Below are 20,044 nucleotides of genomic sequence, written 5' to 3'. Positions count from 1 at the left end.
CATGTGGGGCTTGCATAAGTCCATACAACAACTTCTTCAATTGGCAAACTACCGAGGTGTTTCGTTCGGATAGAAATCCGGGGGATTGTACCATGTACACTTGTTCCTCAAGATGGACTTCCAAGAACATGTTCTTTACATCCATCGGATGTAAGTGCCATCCAATAATGCTCGCATCTCTTCCTCCATGGCTTTCCTCCAATTGGCATATTTCGCCGCTTCTACATAGCTTCCGGCTCACGCATTTATGCCACCTTCGCCATATACGTATAATGATGTACCATATACTCATTGTACTCGTACCAAACTACAAGATTCTTTTGTCAGCTGGATCAACGCAACTTCTGGTTCATAGATTTCGTGGCCCGCTCGGTCGACATTGACGTTGTTTTTGGAGGTCCGTCTCTGCTCCTAGCCACATCGAATTTGCTTCAATCCGATGTATTGGCCTCACTAGCGTATTCCAGCATCTTCATCTTCCCCTTCTCTACGCACGTAAACTGTCTCATCGGTTTTGACTGTGGGGACTGCACGGTCGAGTCTCCACGACTCGCACGTGCACATATGCAATGCTACCAAATACCCGCATGTATAGCTCATGTGGCGACAATCCTCCATTTGCAAAAGTCTGATTCTACAGGTATACATCCATCTTGATGGCTTCGGCCCAATAGAACTTTGGCATATGCTTGCCCTCAAGCATTGCCCTGGTCGCTTCCTCTATCACCTGATTCTTCCTCTCGGCCACGATGTTCTATTGCGCCATGTATCTATAGCACAATTCATGTCGAATTCCTTCCGTTTGTAGATAGCTAGAGAACTGGTTAGAAAAGTACTCTTTTCTGCCATCAGACCTTAGGCACTTGATCTTCCGACCAATTTCCCGTTCGGCAAGGCTTTTCACTTTCAAGAAGCAAGTGAAGTCTTTAGTTTTCTTCTCGATCAAGCACGCCCAAGTGTGCCGAGTGTAGTGATTGATCAAGGTTACAAAGTAACGACTTCCATCGATACTCACATTTTGCACTAGTCCCCATACATCCTAATTGATGAAATCAAGCTTGTTTTGGCTCCAATTTCTTTCATTTGGAAACAAAAGTTGGTAATGCTTCCCTAACTGCCAGGCTTTGCAAGCTAGGTGATTTCAGCCACAAAATTTCAGTAAGCCGAAAATGATGTTTTCTGTCTGCATCTCCCGAATCCGTAGGAAGTTGACATGGCCGAACTACTTGTGCCATAGGTCAATGTCCAACTCGACCTTTTGCCCTTACGCTAACATCCCGGTCCACAGTTCATTGGTTGTGAGGATGAACATCCTCCAATCTCTGCGCCCTTGCACGATGATCTTGCCTTCTTCCTCTATGAAGCACCCAAGGTGAGTAAATCGAACCTACATGCCCTGGTCGACAATTGGTCCATCCAACACCAAGTTCTTGGTGATTGTCGGCACATGCAAGACATTTCTCATTATTCCTCTCTGACCGACATGAATCAGAGGGACATCTCCAATGTGTTTGATGGGATGAGAGGTGTCATCGCTAGTTTCAACGACCCCCCCACTGCTCTGGCTTTTCTAGAGTTGAGACCCAGTCCTTGTGATTTGTCATGTAGTTCGATGCACCTGAATCCACATACCACACCTCGTTTTACCTTGAGGTGTTAACCGCCATCAAGTTGGCTTTGTGCTTCATGACGAAGGTTGGGCCCGTTTGGACTTGCCCCGAGCCTTTAGCATAATGCGATCTCTAACACCTATCTGCATCTCCTTGGCTCGATTCGGCTTTGTCTGAATCGTCTCCCTTTCTCCAACACTCGCTCTCTCTATGGCCCTCCGGCCACAATACCAACAGTCCATCGCGGCCTTTCCTTCCCGACCTCCGGCACCGCCGTGACTCCCCTTACTCGTGAAGGGTCTAGAACTATTGTTAGCATTTCGATTATGCCTTGAGTTCTGCTCTTGTCAGCCGCCTCCATTGCATGCCAACCATCCTCATCCACCACGACCACGGGGCATCTCTACCTCCGTGTACAACATCTTGTTTTCAATGCGTACTCGTTGACGCACCCGAGTGGTTTTCTTCTACGAGCAACATCGATTGTAGCTCAAGAAACGAAGGCGTATTCTCCCTCGTGTAGACTACAGTTCATTTCATCCTCCGAGGCACCCCTGCACCATTTCATCCTCCTCGACGTTCACGTTGATAGAGGCGAGGAAGTCGCAGACCTCCTTGATCATAGAGGTGTAGTCAGCCATCGACATATCCCTCTGTCGAACATTTCTCAACTCTTGTCTAAGTCGAAGCTTTCTGGATGTGGTGCTCGCGGTGAAAATCTATTTCAGATTTCCCCAAGCATCCTTTGGCTTTTTGGCAAGGTAGTCGTAGACCTCCTTGATCTTAGAGGTGTAGTCAGCCACTGACATCTCCCTCTATCGGGCATTGCTAAACTCTCGGGCATTGCTAAACTCTAGTCTAAGTTTAAGCTTTCTGGATGTGGTGCTCGCGGTGAAAATCTTCTTCAGATTGCCCCAAGCATCCTCTGGCGTTTTGGCATCCTGCATGTAGCTCCATAATTGGTTGCTCACACAAGATGTGAAGCAGTACAAAACTCTACTCCTTGCCTATTCCGAGGCCGGCAAATCTCTATGTGTCGACTGAGGTGCTGCATCATTAGCTCCTTCGACATAACACCAATATCCATGACCAAGTAAGTACCGGTACATCTCATACGACCAAGATGCATAATTGCTCCTATCGAGCTTCCTATCTTTTCTTTTCCAAAAACGAGAAACCTCATCTTTGTCTTGTTTTCTTGTTTTTCTATCGGCTACAGAGGATTCTCAACCCTCGCGCTCTAGTACCATGTGAAACAATTCGTGTGTAGAAGTTTGTGCGATGGACACCGAGTACACAGTTGATTGTTCGAAACCCGACAATTAGGTAAACACAAATAATAGATACACATTGAGAGAGAGACAAAGAGAGAAAACAACAACACGTCAATTTGAAATAATGAACACTCTGTACATACAACGTGCTCAATGAGCACTTTTTATACAAGCCCTGACAATTGGGCTGACACAAGTACCATTAGTACCTGAATTCTCATAAATGAGCCTGACTCTAATTTTGCCTATAATATTCCTATTTTCTATAATAGGTATATAAGCCCCTAATGGCCTTTTTGGATTTCGTTCGACTTGGCACACCCAAATCGAACTCTATTCAATTCGGCTCTCGGCTACTTCAGCCGATTTGGGCCTAGTCGATCGGTCTCCAATAGATTTGGCGCTTGACTTCTTCAGCCGATTCTACCCATATTGAGCTTGCCTCTCAATATGTATCTTGTATGAACAAGATGTGTAGTTTCTCCTATCAGCTTTTCCATCGGAAGTGAGCTACACATTCCTCAATCCATCTTCGTGTCTGTCTTGTCTAGAGTGTTAACCTACCGATAACGAACTGTTGTAGCCAACAGACACAATAGATCGAACATTCAACTTTGAACGTTTAGTCAAGAAGATTGTGGTGGAGAGATGGATAAGTCGGCACTAATCTACACTCGGTGAATAGGTGTAAAGAGATTAGTTATTACGATTAATTATTACAATTAGACATTTGATCTTGATCGACTCATGATAGACACACCCAAACGTAATAAAATAGTATTCCTCAATCCATCTTCCTGTCTGTCCTGTCCGAAGTGTTAACCTACCGGTAACCAATTCGGCAAGAACCTACAAAACCGTCTATTTCCTAATATTACTTTAAATTTTATGCTTTCATATTTATGTGTTTTCCGAATACTGGTCATACTTTTCAACTCTGACTCGGACACTAACTCCTTTCCACATTAGTCTGACTCTGGGTATCCAATCGGCCAACATGGAGATTCAAAAGCTTGTCTATGTTGAAGTGCTTGTTGGCTGTAGGGAATCTTCAACCCTCACGTTCTGATACCATGTAGAAGAATAGTATACGTAGAAGCTCGTACACAAGACATGGTCGGCTTGGTTGCACAATAGTAGACAATTAGGTATACACAGAGAATGTAGCTAGAGAACTAGACGGAAAAGTACTCTTTTCAGCCATAAGACCTTAGGCACTTGATTTTCCAACCGTTCTCCCATTCGGCAAGGCTTTTCACCTTGAAGAAGCAAGAGAAGACTTTTCTTTTCTTCTCGATCAAGCACGCCCAAGTGTGTTGAGTGTAGTCATCAATCAAGGTTACAAAATAACAACTTCCACCGATACTCACGTTTTGCATTGGTCCTCATACATCCGAATGGATTAAATCAAGCTTGTTTCAGTTCCGATTTCTTTCATTTGGGAATAGAACTCAGTGATGCTTCCCTAACTACCATGCTTTGCAGGCTTAGCCATTTCAGCCACTAAATTTTGGTAGCCAAAAATGATGTTTTTTTGTCTACAACTCCCGAAGGCCGAACAACTTGTGCCATAGGTCAATGTCTGACTCGACCTTTTTCCATTATGAAAACATCATTGTCACAGCTTCATTGGTAGTGAGGATAAACATCCTCCCATCTCTGCGCCCTTGCGCGATGTTCTTGCCTTCTTCCTCTATAAAGCACCTAAGGTGCCCTGGTCGACAATTTGTCCGCCCAACACAAGGTTCTATGTGATTGCCGGCACATGCAAGACATTTCTCATTATTTCTCTTTGACGGACATGGCTGAGACGAACATCTCCTATTTGTTCGATGCGATGAGGGGGTTCATTACTAGTTTCAACGAACCCTCGCTTCTCTGGCTTTTCCATAGTCGAGAACCACTCCTTGTGATTCTTCATGGGGTTCGATGCGCCTGAATCCACATACCATACCTCGTTCAACCTTGAGGTGTTCACCACCATCAAGTTGGCTTTGTGCTTCATGATGAAGGTTGGGCCCGTTTCGGCTCGCCCCCGAGCCTTCAACGTAATGTGATCTCTGATGCCAATCGTCATCTCCTTGACTCGATCCGGGTTTGTCTGAATCGTCTCCCTTTTTCCAACACTCCCTCTCTCTGTGGCCCTTCTAGACACAATACCAATTGTCCATTGCCGCCTTTCTTTCCTGACCTCTGACGCCGCCTTGACTCCCCCTACTCGTGGAGGGTCCGGAACTGTTGTCAGCATTTCGATTATGCATCAAGTTCTACTCCTATCAACCGCCTCCATTACGTGCCGACCACGGGGCATTTCTACCTCCGTGTAGAGCATCTTGTTGTCGATGCGTACTCGTCGATGCACCCAAGTGGTTTTCTTCTACAAGCAACATCGATTGTAGCTCGAAAAACGAAGGCATATTCTCCCTCTTGCTGACTACCGTTCCGAATGCTCCGAACTTCGACACTAACACTCCGATGCAAACCTGTACCATTTCATCCTCCTCGATGTTCATGTTGACAGAGTCGAGGGAGTCGTAGACCTCCTTGATCATAGAGGTGTAGTCAGCCACCGACATATCCCTCTATCGGACATTGCTCAATAATTGTCTAAGTTGAAGCTTTCTGGTTGTGGTGCTCACGGTGGAAATCTTCTTCAGATTTCCACAAGCATCTTTCAACGTTTTGGCATCCCACATGTAGCCCCATAATTGGTCACTCACACAAGATGTGAAGTAGTACCAAACTCTACTCCTCGCGTATTCCTAGGTCGGGAAATCTCTATGTGTCAACTGAGGTGCTTCATCATTAGCTTCTTCGACATAACTCCAATATCCATGACCCAGTAAGTACTGGTGCATCTCGTACAACCAAGATGCGTAATTTCTCATCTCGTACATGTGCTCAATGAGCACTTTTTATACAAGCCCTGACAATTGGGTTGACACAAGTACCATTAGTACCTGAATGCTGATAAATGAGCCTGACTTTAATTTTGCCTATAATATTCCTATTTTCTATAATAGGTATATAGGCCCATAACGGCCTTTTTGGATTTCATTCGACTCGGCACACCCAAATCGAACTCTATTCGATTCGGTTCTCGGCTACTTCAACCGACTCGAGCATAGTCAATCGGTCTCCAAGAGATTCGGCGCTCGACTTCTTTAGCCAATTCTGTCCATGTTGAGCTTGCCTCTCAACATGTATCTTGTATGAACAAGATTTTTCGTTTCTCCTATCGAGCTTTTCCATCAGAAGTGAGCTACGCATTCCTCAATCTATCTTCGTGTCTGTCTTGTCTAGAGTGTTAACCTACCGATAACGAACTATTGTAGCCAATAGACACAATAGGTCGAACATTCAACTTTGAACGTTCAATCAAGAAGTCGACACTAATCTACACTCGGTGAATAGGTGTAAAGAGATTAGTTATTACGATTAATTATTACAATTAGACATTTGATCTTGATCGACTCATGATAGATACACCCAAACGTAATAAAATAGTATCCATATTATGTTTAATATGCTTGGTTTTTCACTAACATTAGCCTAAGGTATTATAACCTACAAGATTCACTAAGGATTAGACTACATCAACTAGAATCATTAATATATAGATATCACTTCCACTTCTGGTATCTACACCTTTATAAGATGGTTAAGCCTGCATAAGAACATGAACACTAAACTGACAATTTGTATGGAAAGCTTAGGAGTCAAAAGTGTTGGGAAACAGGTCCCCCTGGATGGGAAACCGAAATCGAGGACACAAGGGTAATCATTTTAGACTACCAAAATCGAAATCGTTTTAGAAGACCACAAATGTAAATGGTCTAAAATGCCTCTTGGGGGCTATACTCGTAAATAGCCAGATAGTTGCTTTTGTTTATAAGCAACTAGGGCAAACTTTAGTAGTTGTAATTGATCATTATTGTAAAATTAGAACGAGGTAGTTGCCTCTGTAACCGTGAGTGAGAGAGAGTGAACTCTGTAATCGTCTGTCAGACGAAGGAGAAGTCGAGGTCATTGGCTCCGAGTTCCGTATTTGTACTTCCTCTCTACCATAATGATCTATTTTCTCAGGGTTTGTGGACCCCCATGGTTTTTCCCATTTCGGGTTTTCCACATAAAATATTGGTGTCTCTGTGTCTTCACATTTTTCTTTCTATGTACTAGTTTTTGGTTTCTGCACACGAATAAGAACGTGAAACTGGTTGTGGTCGGTCGATTCCTAACAAAGTGGTATTAGAGCGATGGAAGACTCATTCAGCGACATGTTTAAGCTAACCGGCTCCAACTACTTAGTGTGGAAGTCGAAGATGAGAGACATGCTCGTGTGCAAAGACCTTTGGTTGTTGGTGCAGTTCAGAAATAAAAGACTAGACAATATCGATGCAGCGACTTGGGAAGTGTTGCATCTGAAGGTAGTTGTATATATAAGGTGTTTTATAGACATGAGTCTATACAAAAACTTCGGCGAAGAAATAGAAGCAGACATCCTATGGAAAAGATCGGTGTCATGTTCGAAAACAAGAACATCGTGCACTGAATCTGAGTATTTCGAAAAATAGTGAGGCTCCGATATCAGGATGGCTCCAGTATGGTGGACCACATCAATTCCTTCCAAGGATTGATAGACCAAACCACCTCTCTAGAAGTACCTCTGGCCGACGAGGTATTAGCACTGTTGTTGCTGGGATCCCTTCCGGACAGTTGGGAAACGTTGGTTGTCACGTTGGGCAACGCGGGACCGGAAGGGAAACACCTACCCTAGATGCAAGTGAAGTCAAGCTTGCTAAATGAAGAAGCTCGCCAGAAGGACGGAGAGTCCAATACCGACCAAAAGGCCTTAGTCACAGAAGGTGACACGATTCAAGGAAGAAGACGAAATCAAAGTTCCTAGAACCGAGATAAGTCGGGGACTAGGTCGAAGTCGAGGGGGAAACCCACATGCTTCTATTGTGGGAAGTCAGAGCACTTCCAAAAAAACTGGTGACACTTTCGAAAGGAAAAGGGGGAACTGATGGTGTAGAGCCAAAGAAAATCCCGGACAAGAAGAACACCTCAGCAATCGCCGTGAGTGAGGAGGAGTTGTTGCTCATTAGTGAGCAAAACAAAGTGAATCTCGGCAAAGAATCGACATGGGTGGTTGATTCGGGTGCGTCGTTTCACCTTGTACGGATGAACAATTGGAGATAAAGAGATGGGGAAGTTGATGAGATAGAGAGATCGAGAAGTTGATGACAATGAGTAAAAGTATCTATTCCATGATTGGTGTTGATCTCCTTGATGTTAATAAGGGAGATAAACCCTTTTTATACATGTAGTGATGCATGATAAGCATGCTCATGGCAAGTCTTACATATTATAATATCAAGCCTACTAATTCTTGCATGCCAAGTCTGACATATTGAGTCTTACATATTGGGTCTTACATATTGAGTCTTACATACCACTCTTTTTACAAAGGTTTGAAGTCTAAAGTTTGTCTAGGAGAAATATATATATGCAAGGGCCTAAGGTTCACATTCAAGTCCATGTTCATGGCATTATCCTCCCCTTAAGTGCCAACTTCAAGAAGATGCGGGTTTGCACAGATATCAGAGATGAAAATCATGAACCACTTCCAGGGCATTTAGTAAATTTCTAGCGAGCTCCCATGTAGCCTTGGAGATGGGATATCTTTTCCATAAAACAAGATACTAGAGCATTCGCCGGCTCTTCCGTGAGTCTAGAATGGTCTCAACTTCATACTCATCCCCAGTCACCAAAGCCACAGGGGGAGGTGGCTCAATGCTTCTTCCTGGAATTGAGGATGGATGATAGAGCTCAAGAAGCGATGCATGGTAGACATTGTGAATTTGGTAGTGTGATGGAAGAGCAAGACGGAAAGCCATAGGGTTGACTTTATCAATGATGCGGAATGGACCCAACTTTTTGTAATCAAGTTTGTTGCATGGGTGAGTTGTCAGAATATGCCGACGTAATAGCCAGACCATGTCACCGACTTTAAAACCAAGCGCAGCTCGTCGATGGAAGTTCCAAGAGTCTGGAAGAGGCGCTTCCAGAAATGAGACATAAATTGGGGACCACGATCAGAGATAATGTCATCCAGTAAACCATCAAAGGCGCACAATATTTGTTAACAATAGATCTGTTGTTTCCATCCCTGAAATTGCTTTAGAACATGGAATAAAATGTGCCATCTTTCCACCATCGCGTGCAGTAGACTTCCTACGGCCGATGCGTAGGGTATTTTGCTCATGTCATTGAGTTCTTCCTCTACCTCTATGAGGGGAGAGTCATTGTCTAATAGTCTGGACTCTGAACGACATTGGACGTGGTGTTGGTGTAAGCTTTGCATTCTCCATGTTGAAGCGCTTCAACACCTTTTGAATATAGTCAAATTAGGAGAGCCGAAGAGTTTTCTTCATCTGGTTTCGCTCTATCCTCATGCTCAGTATGTGTCGGGTTTCTTTGAGTTCCTTCATTGAAAATTTCTCTATACATCACTAAGCATATCTTCCACTTATATAGTATATGTTAGATTCTAACTAACTAATTAAGCAAAACATAAGGAATTATAGACCAAAGATAGGAAAGAGGGGTGGAAAACCACCTGACCACCCCCTAACAACGACTTAAGGCAAACCTGAACCTCCTCAATGTCCCATACCATTGAGGGTTGATGTGAGTGGTACCTTGGTTCCTACGAGGATTGCACATGATTAGCTAACAAGAACCATAACCACACCGTTATAGTCTTGACATAAGTGAAGCCTCCTTAATAAGAAGGTAGCTAGTCTCCTTATATAGGCAAAAACCCTAGTCCCTAGTGTTGTCACGGATAGATCATAAGCTCAAGAGGCAAGAAAAAAGATAACCAAATGGATGAATAGTATTAACTGAAAGACTCTGTAACTGGTGTTGTTCACCTTGAATTCCTCCAAGGTGAACTCAACTATTTATACTACACAGCATGCATACTTGTTGCACGCATGTGAATCTACAATTCCAAGTGTAAATACTACAAGGGAGCAACTATGCACATGATGCTAGCCAAAACAACAAGGACCAATTATATACATAATTGTATACTAGATATGTTGGTTAACCCATAATACTTGATTATAACATGGTCATGTCAAGAGTTAGAATCTTGACATTATCCCCCTCCTATGCCGCCTTCCCAAATCGGCCGCTAGTTTGTGGGGATATTGGTGATGAAAATCTTGGACCACCTCCGGGGCATTTTGTAAATTTTCCGATGGTTCCCACGTGGCGTCAAACATGGGTAACCCCTCCACAAGAAGAGGTATTGCAAGTGTCGATGGTGCCAACGCAAGTCAAGGATTTGGTCGACCTCGTATTCCTCCCCTATCGTCAATTGCACAGGTGGTGGTGGTGGGGCCTAACGTCCTGGGACTTGCGAAGCATAATGGGGTTCAAGGAGGGAGACATGAAAAAAATCATGAATCCGGAGGTGGGATGGAAGGGCGAGCCGGAAGGCGATGGGATTGATGCCCTCGATGATACGAAATGGTCCCAACTGCTTGTAATCAAGTTTTGCACATGGACAAGTAGTAGACATGTGTCGGCATAACAACCAGACCATGTCTCCAATGACAAAGTGTGGAGTGGCAGATTGATGGCGATCAGCCTACTTCTTGTATCGTTCACTAGCGAGGCTAAGCTCCAAGTATAAATCATGATGTAGCTCTTCTAAAACGCGTGCGTGATCCTCCCCCGAAGGGTTCACAGAATTGATAGGAAGGGAAATGTTGAAGCAAGGATGTAAACCATAGTTTGCAAAGAAGGGAGTGACGCCAGTTGATGCATGGAGAGAATTATTGTAGGTGAATTCCGTGAGTGAAAGTAAGTTGACCCAATCATCTTGTTGATAACTAACCGAGCACCGAAGATACTACTCAAGGATTTGGTTGACACGCTTCGTCTGCCCATCAGTTTGGGGGTGATACGCGGAGGACAACTTGACAGAGATGCCTAAAGTTTGTAGCAGGTGCTGCCAGAAGTGAGAGACAAACTGGGGTCCACGATCGGAGATGACATCATCGGGGAGTCCATGCAAGCGGACCACATTGTTGAGTAGTAGATGCACCATTCCTTCTCCGGAAATGGTTTTGGATCATGGAGTGAAGTGAGCCATCTTCGTAAACTGATCGACAATGACCAACACCAGATCATAGCTATTGACTAAGGGTAGATCAATTATCAGGTCCATAGAGATAGAGGCCCAGGGACGACGGGGGCATGGAAGCGAATGGAGTAAGTCGTATGGCTGATGATGAGCGGATTTGGAGCAAACACAAACCTCACAACTCTTCATGTATTCTTTGACCAACTTCCATGGTTGTGGCCACCAGTACCCCCAAGATATTACCTCGAGGGTTTTTGCGACCCCGAAATGACCTGCAAGTGGGTCATCGTGGCATTCCCGCAACACCCGGGTGCGACATGGGCCCTCAAGGATGTATAAGAGATTATCTCGGAATAGCAAACCCTCTTGTATGGTGAAGGTGTCAAGATCCTTCCTTTTGGTCGCCTCGGAGGGGTTTTGTAGACTATCTCAAATCTCGTTGGCGAACGCATCGGTTGTGGATGCATCGGTGATCTGTTGGAGTAATGAATCATCCTGCAACTTACAAGTGACAAAAAGATGCAATTGGTCGGGTTTCAGCAAACGTCTAGATTGTTGAGTATAAGCAACATCCCCAGGACGGAGTGCAAGGTCAGCTCGACGAGAAAGGGCATCGGCCTGCCCATGTTGGCCATCAGGTTGAAATACGATCTCAAAATCGTAGTCGGCGAGAAATGTCAACCAACGAGCCTGCCTTCGATTCAAAGTACGTGTGGTGGAAAAATAAACTAAATTTTCATGATTAGTCACTGCCTGGACACGATGTTGTGCGCCGGCCAAGTAGGGTTGCCATTCTTCAAAGGCAGCAATGATAGTAGCAAGCTCATTGTCGTATATGGGATAATTGATTTCGGAGGCCGTGAATTTCCCGGAGTAGTAAGCCACTGGGTGCATTAGGTTGGTGTCGTCGGCCTAGGATAAGATGGCGCCAATGGCGAAGTCAAAGGCATCAGTTTCGACTTGGAAGGGTTTTGTGGGGTCGGCATGTAGCAGCACCGAGGCAGTGATGAATGCGTGTTCTAGTGAGTCGAACGCATTTTGCGCCTCCAAGGTCCATAAAAAAGGAGTACCTTTACAGGTGAGGGCAATAAGAGGTTGTGCTAGGGTGGAAAACCCCTTGATGAAGTGACAGTAAAAATTCGAGAAGCCGAGGAAGGGTTGCACATCTTTACGTCGACTTGGAGTCGCCCACGTCCGAATGACAGAGACCTTCTTCATATCCATGGTGTTGCCATTGGGCGAGATAATGTAGCCCAGAAATTCTATCGAGGTACGGTCGAACTCGCATTTCTCGCCTTTGGCATAAAGGCCATGCTCGCGAAGTTTGGCAAGAACTAATCGGACTCCTCCATGTTTGACGAGAAAATAAGAATATCATCGAGGTAAATGACAACAAAATGATCAAGATATTCTCGGAATATATCGTTCATCTTATGTTGAAAAACTGTTGGGGCATTAGTAAGACCAAAAGGCATTACCTTGTATTCAATATGCCCATACCGTGTTCGGAATGCGGTTTTCCAATTGTCCGCCAGCTTTATGCGTACTAGATTGTACGCTCCGCGCAGATCAACTTTGGAGAAGACACGCGCAACTCGGAGTCGATCAAGGAGTTCGGGGATCAGAGGGAGCGGATAGCAGTTGCGCACAATGAGTTTGTTGAGACCTCGGTAGTCGATGCATAAGCGTAGAGAGTCGTCCTTCTTCTTCACGAATAAAATGGGGGCCCCGGCCGGCGACTTACAAGGTTGAATAAATCCTTTCTCGAGGTTCTCATCGAGATACACACAAAGGGCCTTCAGCTCTGGTGCAGACAACACATATAGAGGACTAAAGGGTGGACACGCACCTTCTTGAAGATCAATCAGACAGTAGTAGAGCCGGTGTTCGGGCAAACGATTAGCATTACATTTTTCAAATACGTTGGAGAAGTGTTGGTATTTCTCAAGAATAACATGGAGTGTGTTAGAAATGGCACCACAAACAACCCCATCCTGGACCGATGGTGGGGTAGCCGAGTCAAAATCGACCTTCTCTGAAGGATGGGAAACTGAATTGACCTTCATAGTTTTGCTCAAGCATCCTGGCTCGCTAAATGTAATCGAGCGGTTGCACCAATCCACTGTTGGATTTTGCGCCTCCAACCACGTTAGTCCAAAGACGACCAGATGTCGAGGAGATGCGAGGAGGTAAAAGGTGAGCTCCTCCTAGTGTGAGCCCACACGAAGCCCTAATGGGATCGTAGCTTGAGTAATTGCGCCTGACGAGAGGACGCGCCCGTCGATGGCTTCAACGGGAATGGGTTTTGAGAGGCAAACGACGGGTACACCATGTGCTTGGGCGAACACGACGTCAATGAAGCAAGAAGATGCCCCAGAATCAAGTAAAGCAACAAACTGAATGGAACTAGAGTTAAACAAAAGCCATACCTCCAATGTGAAATTTCCTGACGGTTCGGCAATGGAACCAAGAGAATGTGGGTGACGAGAGATGTCCAATTGCATGGCTCCTACTACAACCGAACGATGTCGTTTTCCGGATGTTGGGGTTCGTTAGCTCGATGGAATTGTGAGCGATTACTCCTAGGACAATGGCCAACAACATGACCAGAGGCCCCACAATACATGCACAAGCCATTAGCCCGCCAAAATTGTTGTTCGGCATCAGTCAATGGCCGAAATCGTGCTTGATCAATTTCCATGGGGACGGGAGCATGTGCCAAAGTAGGGGAGCATGACGCAGTCGGTGGGAGGGATACCTGGGGTTGTATGACCAGGGCATGTCGTGGAAGTGAATGAGGTGGAACCCAAGTCCGGCCCTCTTCCTGGCGAAATTCGAAAAGGCGATTGTCACAATGGATTGCTTGTGAAATCGCATGGGATAACGAGATGGGCTCCAGAAAGTTCAAGAGAAGATTCTTGACATTGCTTCGAAGGCCCCACCGAAAGTGATCAGCTAAAGCTTGATCATCCCAATTGACGTCGCATGCTAGTTGTCGAAATTCTGAAGCATAGACAAAAGTTGCACGCGAACCTTGTTCGAGTGCATAAAGCTTGTTAAGGGTTGTACGTCGCCGGTCTGTCTCTCCAAATGTGGCCTCTAACTCGGCGAGGAAGGCGGGAAAGTCCTCCAATAGAGGTGACGAAGTTTCTATCAATGGTGCAAACCAAGCTTGGGCCAGACCGGAGAGAAGAGTGCCCACAAGGCCGACTTGTCGAAGACCATCTGCATAATGTTGAGGTTGTAGCCGAATGATAAGTCGAATTTGGTTGATGAACCCTCAGAAACGCGACCTCGTTCCATCAAATTTTTTTGGGAGGCTAACCTTAAGCTCAAGAAAATGCGAAGAAACTAGGCCCGATGTTGGTAGAAGATTGGGCTCTAGGCTAGGTTGCAGTGGGAGACTAGGCTTCAGGGGTTGTGAGGATAGGGAGGTACCGACTTGAAGTTCTTGTAAAAAAATTCGAAGAGCTTCATTTTCAAGGTGGAGTTGTTGTAAGGCTACCATTATCTGGCTTAAGTCACTTGCTGAGTTAGACATAGTTATGGCTTATGAGAGGGAGAGCTATGAGGATGGGAAGGTGAACAAACTGTCATGGATAGATCATAAGCTCAAGAGACAAGAAAGAAGATAACCAAATGGATGAATAGTATTAACTGAAAGACTTCGTAACTGGTGTTGTTCACCTTGAATTCTTTCAAGGTGAACTCAACTATTTATACTACACAGCATGCATACTTGTTGCACGCATGTGAATCTACAATAGAGCATATAGGCATGCATGCATGTGCCAAGTGTAAATACTACAAGGGAGCAACTATGCACATGATGCTAGCCAAAACAACAAGGACCAATTATATATATAATTGTATACTAGATATGTTGGTTAACCCATAATACTTGATTATAACATGGTCATGTCAAGAGTTCGAATCTTGACAAGTGTATTCACACTTAACTGTTTTATTTTAGGTGGTCAGGAGATAACACACTTAATAGTTACCCCACACCATAGAGTTGATTATTACAATCCATATCCTCATTTCTTTTAGAATTAAACTACACATACTCATCATAAGATTAGGGAAAATTACGAAAAACCTATCTTATGATCAATTATGGATACACATGTAACATACTGCCCCACTTTAAAAGATTGCATTCTTGCAAAGAATATTTAAGGGAAGTGTGTTTCAATGTACTTTGCGAACTAAAAGTTTGATCAATTAGGCAAATAAACCAATATAATCGAGAAATGTGAAAGATCTACAAACTTCTAGGGCTAATTTAGCACACTTACCCATAGACAAAGTCTTAAGAGTTTAAGATATAAATATCATCTAGGGTTCAAAACACAAGGTTGTCAATGCTTGTTGGCATAAAATCATGCCCTATATTGAGCAATAATAAACATATGTTTGCATATCCCTTAGTTTATACAATGTATAACTCATGATGATAAATGTAAATGTGGATCAAGGTTTGTGGCTAAAATAATATATCAATATTAAAGGACTATATTTAATCAATGTATGTGTGGAGAAAAATACATAATAGGAATCTATTTTTCCTAACAGCTTGAAGCATACCCTCATTAATTTGAACACTTGTTTTATTAGTCCATTAGACTGAGGTTGGTCAATGGAATCTATGCTCAAGGTTGTTTCTTGTGTTCCATAATGAAATTTTTTACAGAAAATTCACTAGTAACTGGAAATCTCTACCACTCATTGTATGTTAATAACTCGACAATGGTGATAATTACTCACATTAACCATTCATATCGAAAAAGAAATGATAAGAGATTATACGAAGTGTATGATCTAATCCAAGATGCCTTAGTGAGAGTGCAAAATGAATTCATGTTTTTGACCACAGGCAAATTTGGAACACAAACCTTTCCAATACGTTATCAATGTGGAAGGTTCCCTTCCAAGGTGTAGTGTTTAATAGCATCTATAATAGACTCGGTTCTTGCCTCTAACTAATTAATTATGCAAAACATAAGGAACTATAGACCTAAGGCAGGAAACAAGGGTGCCAAACCACCCGACCATCACCTAGCAAAGACGTGAGATGGACCCGAACCTCCAAGTGTTCCATAACATAGAGGGTTGATGCGACTCGTGTCTTGTGTCCTGCAATGACCACACGGGCTTAGCTAACAAGAGTCATAATCACACTATCATAGTCTCAACATAAGTCAAGCCTCCTTAATAAAGGTAATTAGCCTCCTTATATAGGCAGAAACCCTAGGCCGTAGTGTATGCACACTTGACTGCTTTATTTTAAGTGGTTAAGTGATAACACACTTAATAGTTGCCCCACATTGTAGAATTGAATATTACAATTAATACCCTCATTCCTTTCGGAATTAAACCACACGTACTCATCATAAGATTAGGGAAAACTATAGAAAACCTATCTCATTATGAGTTATGGTTAGATAGGTACCATTCTACATGAGATCACACAGGATCGCCAGTTCACATGCATGGTTTGTGTCACTTGGCGTACATGCACTCATGCCATTTGGCGATCATGCATTATCTAAAATACCACATAACTCTAAATAATAATAATATACAATGTACACTTTTTGTACAAAGTAATGTGGTGTGATAGTTAAAGTGTAAAACTATGTTTGAAGATTATAGGTTTGAATTTTGAAATTGACATTTTGTGACATCATCCATTCTTTTGAAGATGAGTTCTATGAGTCGCAATGCATGAACAAAGATTTGGTTTATTGGAGTAGTGAGGATAAAACTCTTGCATAAGTCTAGGGGTATTAGTGACATTCTTTGTGGGTTTCCATGTTCAATCATTAGCCCTGTTTTAGGGAACATATTAAGCAAATATATAAGGAGATGTTGCACTTATCTTAGAGTTAAAGTTGAAGCTTAAGGAGTTCATTCCCATAACTTTAGTAGTGATCAGCAAAATTACTAGTCTAAAGACAATGTAAATAAATAAAGTGTAAGTTCTCAGCAAAATCAATTTTGCGGAGAACTACACTTTTAAAGCTCAAAATGAGGTTAAATCAATGCATTGATTTGATAGAATGAACAATATATAATGTTGGCACATATTTTCTATTGGTCAAAAGAGGGTAAATTACTTAAGAAATCAATATCCAACATTTCAGATGATAGTAAGCATGCTATTTATTTATCGTTGTTTTACCTTCATGATGAAGGGTTATTGACAGTAGGTCTTCGTTTTAATAAGCATTGGGTTTGATCTGAAGGGGCTTTTGCGAAGTTTAATAGGACACAATCCTTTTGCTTCACTACGTGATAAATTTGTTTAACATTTGTTATTATTGTTATATATTATCTCCATTCATATTAGTATTATTTGGAAAGATATTCCACTTCATCATTCAAAGATGATAGCCCTTTTTGGCATTTTCAGTCACGAAGATGGTTAATTCCTCTATCTATCACTTACATACAATAATATCTCTATGTATATACTAATGAATGGACATCTTTTTAAAAAAATGATCGGAACTAACTTGACATAATAAAGAATTATCACAAGCAAAACAGAGCATCAAGACATGATAGTTCTAGTAAGAAGATAAGACCATTTATTAATGGAGTGTTATGAAATATAGGAATTCATACACATTGTTCATTCCCAAACTCTTTGAATGTGTGATTTAGTTCATTCGCCCAACAATTTAATGAACTCTGTAAGTACCAATACAGCATTCGTTGCTGCTAAGTCATAGAAAATTGATTCCTCGTTACTCACACTAGATCCCCCTGCCAAGTCTGAAAGAGCTCTAAATGCAATGAAGGAGACATTATTGGTAAGACATGTCTGCAAGCAAAAATCAAACACAGGATTGTCTTAACATCAATAATAGACCAAATAATAAGAAAGGGAGGTTTGTTTGAATTTTTACTTAATGTTTGTATAGGCTAGACAATAAGATAGAAAAGAGGTTCAATTTTTACTTCTGAATTTAATATTATTAACAACCATTATAACATTTAACGTGTTTGTATATATACATGCATGTTCAAATATGTATCTCTATACATCACACACATTACAAGATGCACACACCTACATATACAAATATGAGCATACCTTCATAAATTAATACATACATACACACACATATTATGTGAGTAGATATATGTATGGATTCTACTTAGTGTTGACGATATAGAGGTTATGATCGTGCTAGAATGATTGATAAAGACATTAAGTTGCAATCATAATGATAGTGCCACAAAATTAATAATGATATATTCAAGTTAGAATCATAATGAATGCACCAATAGGTCTTATTCATTAGCAGTTAAAACCATCTTCAAAGCTATACGACATTAAATAAACATATCCATTATATTAAATACATCAATAATTGACATAATAATCTAACACAAGAAATAGCACAAGGGTTTACCAATGCCACGCTTGCTGACTCCATGTCTATTACTGATACATTAAAAGTTTCATGCAAGAAAGACCTATATGCTGCATTGTCGACGAAGATGTTTGAAGAAGATCCCCTACTTACAACTACCACTTGGGGTTTTGTCGATAAACATGTTGACTCATTTGTGCAATATTGTAGATCTAAATGCTGTAAAAAAGACTATGAATAGATCAGAAAATGAAGGTTGTTAACATACATGGCCTTTAAATAAACACATTTTGAAAAAGTTTGAAGTATCTACATAATGAACTGTAAAACCTTGAGCAAGTTGAAAGTTCCATTTTATCATCCTCATTATATAATTAATAATGAACTAAGTAAAAAATATTGCCCGGTGTAACATGGCAACAAATTGCTCTTGAATTGTCCGAATCATTCTTTCTGTAACACCATTTTGCAGCGGACTATATGGGGTCGTAAGCTCTCATCTAATGACGCGCTATCGGCAAAAATCAATGAGCTCGTCCAAATTTAATTATGCATCATTGTCCGATCGTAGGCAAATTTTTAGCTTTCGACCGTATTGGTTTTTAACCATTGTGACTCATTCTTGAAAGATCACGAACACTTGATCTTTTGTTCTTGTTGGATATGCCCATACCTTCCTAGTCACATCATCAATGAATGTTACGAAGTTTGACACATTGCCAAGACATTGATGTGGCATTGGACTGCAGACGTCTAAATGGATCAAGTTGAGTAGGCTTGGCTCTCTTATCGGATGGATGGATGTAGTCTATTTGTCATATTAGTAGTGCTCACAGAACTGATGGTCGGAGAATAAGAGTTTGGGGATGTATCCAGCTCTAGATATGTGCATGATGCCGACTTTGCTCAAGTGACCAAGTCAGTTGTGCCATAGTGATGACACAGGAATGTCTACCAAGAATAAGTCACCTTCTCTGAGCTCGAAGGGGCGTGTTGAGATATCAAGCTCAGGTAGGTTTAGTTATTTTGTCAATTATGTAACTTAGTAGTTACATAAATAGAATCTAGTTAGTGTATTAACTTTAAAGCCTTAAAAGGGATTTAGTAGCTTGTACTTAAGTGGCCTACATTCTAGATCCCCCACTTCCAAGTTCATTTAATATAGGACTTACATCCTCGTACCTATATTCTCCTCACACATGTGCACCCTTGCATCTAAGATGTATATATATATCTCATTGTGGGTATTTTTTATTATTATGACTATTAATTTAGTAAAAGGTCTTTAAGCTAGACTTGTGTTAATTATCCCCCATTGTGTTTGTTCATAAGTGTAACTTCCTCTCTCTCTCTCTCTCTCTCTCTCACACACACACACAATCACATATCACATAGTCTTCTGTTGTTTAATCACATACGTGATTAACTACTCACATGATTAGATATTAATTAACCCTTAGTTGATTACCCAATCATTAACAATATTGCACTAAATGTAATTTGTCATGTCATGTTGATTTCTCTAATATAACCAAAGGAAAAGAGGAAGAATGGAGAACAAACCTGGCTTTCAATTTGTTTTGCCTTTTCAAAGTAAACTTGATCAACAGG

At 42.0% G+C, this 20,044-nt stretch overlaps 1 long non-coding RNA gene across 1 annotated transcript; it reads right to left on the bottom strand.

Moving 5' to 3' along the window:
- Nucleotides 1-17,618: 17,618 nt before the first annotated feature.
- Nucleotides 17,619-18,679, bottom strand: LOC147848318 (uncharacterized). The gene is made up of 2 exons (XR_015532005.1): nucleotides 18,473-18,679; nucleotides 17,619-17,877 (listed from the first exon to the last, which is right to left on the bottom strand). It is a non-coding gene; the product is annotated as an uncharacterized LOC147848318 (long non-coding RNA).
- Between the last annotated feature and the right edge of the window lie 1,365 nt (nucleotides 18,680-20,044).

Source organism: Azolla caroliniana, unplaced genomic scaffold (assembly GCF_043228905.1).
Source record: "Azolla caroliniana isolate FFs.n. ecotype wild unplaced genomic scaffold, voAzoCaro1.0.p SCAF_397, whole genome shotgun sequence".
NCBI classification, from domain to species: Eukaryota; Viridiplantae; Streptophyta; class Polypodiopsida; order Salviniales; family Salviniaceae; genus Azolla; species Azolla caroliniana.
This window is presented reverse-complemented; position numbering and strand designations above follow the sequence as displayed.